Below are 8,565 nucleotides of genomic sequence, written 5' to 3' on the forward strand. Positions count from 1 at the left end.
TTGTTACGAAAAAAATACGAAGATCTGAACGTGCAAAACAATCTGACAATAGAAATAAACGAACCGGTACCCTACGAAAACGATGACCGTCAAAATAAAGGACCGGACGTTGTTCCTCATGTCCCGCAAACAAAACCAAAACGGCATAAATGGACACGTGAGGAATACATTTCGATACTATACGCCTATTTCACAGCAGTGCTCTACCCAAAAAACGAAAACGCAACAACACATGCACACATTCTACGCAAAACACTTTCAATACAGTAAACATAAGAGCACCACAGCACATACCCAAGGCGCACAGAGCTGCGCTCGGTAGTGAAGTGAAAGCACGTTATAAAAATAAAACTACTGAACAATAATAATAAAACTCTTTATGAAAGTTAATAAGCAATAAGAAGAGCATGATATGATTTGTAATAAAAAGAAATTGACTCTGTTTATTGAATTGAACAATATTTCAACAGTATGTCTGTCTTCCTTGGATTCAAAATGAAAAAAGAAAAATGAAAAGAAAGACACAGAAATACAGAAATTCCTGCATTCGTTTTCAGACAAAATGGCATCATCAATTTTTTGCTTATTTGTAATGGGTAACAAGTAAAAAGAAAGAAAAAAAGAAAGCGTGAAAAAGAATACTTAGTCAAAGAGTTTTGAATAAATGTGATAGAATTTGCCTGTCATTTCAGTCATTCTTCCGGGGTGTCAGTAATTCACCAATATATTTACGCTCATGTATTTTGAAGAGTGAAAAGTGCAGTTAGAGTCAGAATATTTTCTGAGAATGTGCATTTTCAAGTGTTCATTAAAATCACAACCATTTGATGAAAAATGTTTGGCAAGTTCTCTCGAATTACTGTTGTACTGTTGTAGGGAATTACTAATAATGGTACACCCCTCCCACATGACAAGTGGAATGAGTTAATCACATCCCTCAAAGACTCAGGCTGAGTGCGTTATCATTAAGCTAACCTGCCCACTGACAAATTTTAGTTTGTTTATATTTATATACACATAGTTGTGCATTTAGCTTAATAGTGTCAAAAATTGTGGATAAATTTATCAGCAGGCAGTTTAGCTAAATGGTAAAGCACTCAGCTGGAGTCTTTGAGGGACATGGGTTCAAGACCCATGGCTGTTTGTTGACAAATTTTTCCCCTTTGTAAGGGTAATTTACCCAATATTTCTGCTGTTCTAATGGCGCTTCTGCTTTTGCAAAAAAGTTATCTAATTTGTATTGCACAATACACATTTTAATGCTTATAAAAAACAAATGTTAGTTTGTTTATATTTTATTTAATTGTTCTGTTGTGCAACCAGCATTAATCAATTTGTGTTTGGTGAGTCTATATACTAAATGGGAATCCTTACAGAACCCACCTTCTGTATAAATCATAACATTTTTGGTATAATTTGTAATAGAATTGACTTGAATCATGTTGTTATAATCCACTTATGGCTGATAATCAAAGCAGATCTGAAATCAGTAAGCTTCTTAAACTAAGCACGATCTCCAACAAGCTTTTTAGGAAATGAAACAGCATCTCATTGTACATCCGCACTCAATCCAGCCACTGAATGCAACTGAGTATATACCAACAATAAAAAAAATAGGGGTATTAACGTATGATGAATCTACTTTCTATAAGAATCTGGAGTGCTATAGGGAGATCTACTACATAGCTGGTTCCAAGAAAGAGTAATTTTCTTACAAACATTATCTAGTGACTGTGATAAAAATAATTGGAAATTAAATGTTATATGGTATAATCTACCATACAACATTGATGTAAAGATGAGTGCCATAAAACATTTCCAGTCTCTAATGGAAAAAAAAAGAAAACATTCTTTAAATGGCTACACATTCCGCAAACTGTTCATTGAATTACAGTTGCATGCAAAACATGTCTGAAGAATGATGCAATAATTGTACAACCAAACAACAAAACATAGAGCTTTATCTCCTAAAAGACAAATACGTAGAGAAAAGTATTGTAATATTAGGATGATATCTCTAATAGCACCACATCAGTAAGTTTTATAGGGCTCACTCATCACTCCTTTAAGAGTCAATAGTACCAGCATAATAGCTGGTTCAATTGTCACCACCTAGAAAAAAGCAGAGAACTTTCAAATCACATAGAAATTGAGAGACAAGTGATAATGTATTTGCATCTCATTGGTGGTTGGTGTTACATAAGGCAGTAGTGAGAGGGGGAGGAGCCCTTTCGGTCATGAATGACCATGGGATTGCACCTACAAAGTTACCCTCTGAGGCACAAATCTGGGCAAGGTTGTTTTATGGAAGACTAGCAGTTGCCCACGCATGCTAGCCTCCCCTCTCCATGTCACCGATGCTATCCAAGGGGAAGGCAAAGACTGACACAGCTTGGCACAAGAGATGGTTGCAACTCATTTCTACAGCGGAGTAAACTGGAACAACATGAAATAAAATGTCTTGCTCAAGAACACAACACACAGCCCAGTCAGGGAATTGAACTCACTACTTTGTCATTGTGAGCTCAGTTCTCTAACCACTGAGTCATGTGCCTTCACAAAGGTAACAGCTTTTAAGAGGAAATTAAATGTAACCTCTGTTTCACAGAGAACTTACATATCATCCACCATTCCATTTTAATTTTAAATAATAAGAACGAACTACCTTTGATTTGAAGTCACATGCCCAAATTCTTCCCTAAAAATTTCAAAGGAGATAAAAATTTCACAGCTGATGACTCAAACCACTTAAACTGTTGATAATCCTCTTATTACTTTCTTACCTTCTTATGTGTTGAGTTGACCAACTAGACCATACATTATTAAGTAATCCCTGTTTATCTTACATAAATAAACACTCATACTTGTACATATAATTTATTAGAAGTTGAAACATATCAAATAGTAACTGTGAGTTTGTCGTTGCCAGGCTTTAAGGCAGTTATAAATAACCAGAACATGATTTTTTTATATAATAACCATATAGCAAAATGTTTTAATATCTTACCAAACACTAGTTGGCTTAGATGGAATGAAAAAATATAGGAAGATTATTGGCCAACAAAGTAACCGTTGCTTGAAAAATAGGATAGAAGTGTTTGATATTTAGTATGGTAAAAATAAAGATATTTTATTTGAAGCTAGGTAACAGGCATGAGAAAATAAGTGTATGTATATGTGTGTGCAATATATGAAAAATATTTGTATGTTGACAATTGCTTGTGTGTAAAAGATAAAAAAAAACTTGTTACAATTAAGTCTTTAAGAGCAAATGTAAAAAAAAAAATCTCAATTTATTTTTATTCATTTTTGCAGATTTTGCTGCAACAATCAATCATTTGCAGAAATATAATTATGAAATAAGCACTTTGAATAATGTCAGTAAAAATCAAGCTATTCTGAACATTCGTTTAATCTGTTGTTATCTTGAAATAATTTCTTAACTAAAGTTTGTTGGAAAGAATTGAACAAAAACTACTGTGCACATCAGAATTTCATGGCAAAGGTAAACTATTGGATTGCTATCCAGTTTCTTCTTTTAAAGCAATTATTTGTTAGGCTGAATATAAGTAATAGGGGCATTCTTGTTGTAGGATTGGATTTTAGTGCACTTCAACTGGGGAAGGGTCGGTGAGTTAGACATTGAGACATGTTTGATGGAGTGGCGTGGTGTATGTATGTATGCATGTATGTACGTATGTATGTGTGTTTACGTCCCTGTAACTTAGCGGTTCGGCAAAAAGAGACCAATAGAATAAGTACTAGGCTTACAAAGAATAAGTCCTGGAGTCGATTTGCTCGACTAAAAAAGAAAAAGTCGGTGCCCCAGCATGACCGCAGTCAAATGACTGAAACAAGTAAAGAGTATATATACATATATATATATATATTATTATGGGGATAATAATAATACTAATAATAATAATAATGTGATGAGTGGTATGTGCTAGTTATTACAAATATTGTGACATAGGAAGTCAAATCATTGAGAAGTCAGAGAAGACAATCATAGATAATCGTGTCTTACTTGTCTAACTATATTGCTATATTGGAGTGGACATTAAAACACTAACAAAATTATGAAACAGTTATAAATGAAAGGAATAAACATCTACTCTCTCACATCACTTCTCTTATCTCTTCTGTTTATATATATATATATATATATATATATATATATATATGTGTGTGTGTGTGAAACTGCAGTTGTCGCTCATAAGCAAGTGATTTAATAGTATATACCATGTCTTCAGTAATTGATTTAGATGCCTATGTAGTCATGATCCGACAAAAGCACTTTCTAAATCCATTCATCCTTCATTTAGCAAGAATCTAGATTATTGTGACTACTGGAGGGAGAAAGGGTACAGCAACACCAGATTGGTATTATTTAGCTAAGAAGACTGGACAACATGGAATTAAATACCATGTTCAGATACACACATACAGACACACATACATGCACACTCATATACATATATATAAATATGCAAACACACACTCACACAGACACACACGTGAATACACATGTGCACACACAAACACATATGCACACACACACACACACACACACACACACGCGCATGGTAGTCATTCCATCTTCACAGATGATTGCCATTTCCTGTGCGTTTTCATTGTCAATGACATTTCTGACTTTCCATCCATGACTTCTCAGATGACTATTTGATCCCACTGCAGATCTGAATGGTTTAAAGCATTCACTTCCAACTGGTTAGGTTAGCATGTGTTGCCACTCTTCCATTGCCACAGGACTTTCAGTAGATGGAATGACAAATGAGGTTGCCACAAAGAGACACCTGTACATCATTGGATTACAGTACAACACGAGTACCACTCTCTGAGTCTTCATGAGTTGTAGCTTCTGACAGATTGAAGCATGGTAACCAGTAATCTTGTGAAATCACTGGTTTTGCATCAGAGCGTCTCTGTGACAACAATTTTGGTTCTCTTAATCCTGATGTCCCCGTGTTCAGATGGATTATCATACCTGGGACCCTCACAGATGCTACTTCTCTGGGTCAGCATAGGCCTGGGAACAATAAGGGTTAAGCGGTGGTTCCACACTCCTCAAAACTCTGAACAGAGCATGTAATTTCACTTACAGTCATACATGCATTTATGCATACACACACGCACACACATCTGCACACGCATACATACACATATACACACACATACATACATGTTGTTGTTGGCACTCTGTCACTTACAATGTCGAGGGTTCCAGTTGATCCGATCAACGGAACAGCCTGCTCGTGAAATTAACGTGCAAGTGGCTGAGCACTCCACAGACATGTGTACCCTTAACGTAGTTCTCTGGGATATTCAGCGTGACACAGTGTGACAAGGCTGACCCTTTGAATTACAGGCACAACAGAAACAGGAAGTAAGAGTCAGAGAAAGTTGTGGTGAAAGAGTACAGCAGGGTTCACCACCATCCCCTGCCAGAGCCTCGTGGAGCTTTAGGTGTTTTTGCTCAATAAACACTCACAACACCCGGTCTGGGAATCGAAACCGCGATCCTATGATCGCGAGTCCACTGCCCTAACCACTGGGCTATTGCGCCTCCACACATACATACATACATACATACATACATACATATGTGTGTATAAGGTAATGGATGCAAAAGTTATACATGAGTTACTTCAAGTTTCATGTTTGGATAGAATTGTAATTGGATGGCTTGTATAGCATACCATGCACGATCAGCGATTGTTCAAGCTCAGATTAAATGGCTACCCCATGAAAAAATGTGAGAAAGAATGAGAATCCCAATGAATTACTCTAACAAAAATAATACCTGCTGTGTCTATTATCAATGAATTAAGATGTTCCAACTTCCAACAGAAAGTTAAAAACCTGATGAGACAGATGCATTTGAAGTCCCAATATATTGGTACTGAGCTGACAACCACTTCCAGTGAATGCTTGACTTAGACACAAAAATACATATTTAGCTCAATATGAAGCCAATTTCCTAGACATTGTAACCAACATCAAATTCCATAAGTACTCTAACCCTTTTCAGGTTAAGCATGAAACTGATATTAAAACCTTTAAAAACTAAAAATATATTCAACCATGTGTGTATAAATGTAAACAAACAAATATTTGTTCTTTTATTAGAAGTGTCAAAAATGCGTATTGTACATGGTTGGTTGTTGACAAATTTCTTTCCCATAATTGGGTTTTTTTCTGAGATGATGGATTAAACATATCCCACTACATAAAAAACACTAGATACTTTTAAGAATAATCTTATAACCGCCTTCAGCAGAATAGGTTTCATAATTACAGTAGTTACAAATCTCTCTAAAGTTGACTATTTAGATGCTTCTCTGGACCTGGATTTAAACGTTTAAAAGCCATACAATAGACCATAAGATAAAGTTAGGTGTATCCACAATCTTGTTTATCCTCTATCATCTTTAAAAACCTTATAGTTAACATCATTAATATGAGTCTGATGGACTGCAGTATACCACACACCATCAAGTGGAGCATCTTAGAGAGATCCAGATAATACATTAATGGGTCAAAAATGTATCAGCTTTGTATAGCTGAAAGAACACAAATCCTTATTATATCAAAGAACTGTACCAATCTTCTAAAAATGAGAAATTTTTATATGTATCCCATTCTTAGGGATATTTTGTTTGTAGTTTGCTTCTTGTATTGGTTTTAGGATCTGTGTATTCGTATTTTATTTGTTGGTGCCATGTAATCATTGTATGTAATATTTGTGTGTTGATGTATATGGTTCATTGATTCTTGCTTTGTTGTTTTTTGTCTTTCACTGTGTAGTTTAATGTTTCTTTGTGGATGTTGCTTTTGTTATTGCTTAGTATATAGACTGAGTTGTGTTTCTACTTTTTGTGGTGTTTGCAGTGTTGATATTGTTTGTGATGGAGGCGGAGTTAGTGTTGTTATTATGCTCCCTTCAGATCTCCTTGCTTTTGGTGTGGATGGATTTGTTTTGCTTTCTTTTTTGCTCTTTTTTTCCTTCTTGTGGGTTTTCCATTTTGTCCTCCCCATGGCAGAACACATCTAAGGGAACATATTTTAGAAGTGTATGTCTTGGGGTGTTGGAGTTGGGATATTCAATTGCAGATGTTGGTAATGTTGTTCTTGTTTTTGATGCTGTTGTTATTATGGGGTAACGAAGTGTTTTGCTGATGTTTTTTTGGCTGGTGCTGTTGTGGCTGTTGCTGCTACTGCTGTCCTTGCTGAGTTCACTGTTGCAGCTGTTGTTGTTGCTGTTGCTCTGGTTGCATGCTTTTGTTGTTATGCTTGTTTATTAGATTGTGGTATGGGCAGCAGTCGGGGGTTTTCTTTGTTTACTCTCAGCTCTGGGCAAAAGACACTTAAGTGGCTGGTCACACCACAAATATGACACCTTGGCCTTCTATCCTCTGCCATTGCTATCAAACTGCCATTTGGCAGTTCAATTATGCTGAAGATGGCTTCTTTTGGTTCATTTGGATTAATAGCTCCGTGCCTATACCAAACCAGTTTCCTTGGCATATGGCGTATTTCCAAGATTGCCTCATCTTTATCACCAAAAATTTATTTCTGGTGGCATATCTACCACCTACACCTTTGTAACTCATTTGCCCATATAAGATGTAATTAGGATGAATTTATTTGTAATAGGTGCTATGGAATACTTCCTCGCTTTGAATTCAGACCCAAATCTGACATCAATTGTGCCAAATTATTTATTTTGTTTAATGAAAGCTTTTTTTTTTTGTTTCATCATGAGCTCCATACACCTTTTTACCACCCCTTGGGTTGGTCTTTGAACCAACTGACTCCTAATGATAGTTTACTTTGCATCAATTAGTTTGTCCTATAACTTCACAGGGTGGTGCTAGGGAGCTACTCATCTTTCTATCTTATTGAGGTATGAATTTCCTTCTTTAATTATTTCTTTTTGCTGCTCAAGTATTTCTGTGGCTCAAACTGTATTAGCAAAGGATCCTGTTGGTTTAACTCTCTGACTGGCAGTTTCGGTGGTGTTGTTTGCAAGTTGGTGGTTGGCTGCTGCTGTCACGAAAATAGTAATAGAAATGGTGTTGCTATGACTACAAAACTTCACATTGACCTGGCATTGTTATTGTTGTTTTGGTTGAATATGTTGTTGCTGCTGTTGTTGGCATTGATTTTGGCTTTGTTGTTGTCATTATTGTCATGTGGTAGTGTTTGAGGGTGGAGGTGCAATGGCCCAGTGGTTAGGGCAGCGGACTCGCGGTCATAGGATCGTGGTTTCGATTCCCAGACCGGGCGTTGTGAGTGTTTATTGAGCAAAAACACCTAAAGCTCCACGAGGCTCCGGCAGTGGATGGTGGTGAACCCTGCTGTACTCTTTCACCACAACTTTCTCTCACTCTTACTTCCTGTTTCTGGTGTGCCTGTAATTCAAAGGGTCAGCCTTGTCACACTGTGTCACGCTGAATATCACCAAGAACTACATTAAGGGTACACATGTCTGTAGAGTGCTCAGCCACTTGCACGTTAATTTCACGAGCAGGCTGTTCCGTT

The sequence above is a fragment of the Octopus bimaculoides genome, chromosome 3, assembly GCF_001194135.2.
Source record: "Octopus bimaculoides isolate UCB-OBI-ISO-001 chromosome 3, ASM119413v2, whole genome shotgun sequence".
NCBI classification, from domain to species: domain Eukaryota; kingdom Metazoa; phylum Mollusca; class Cephalopoda; order Octopoda; family Octopodidae; genus Octopus; species Octopus bimaculoides.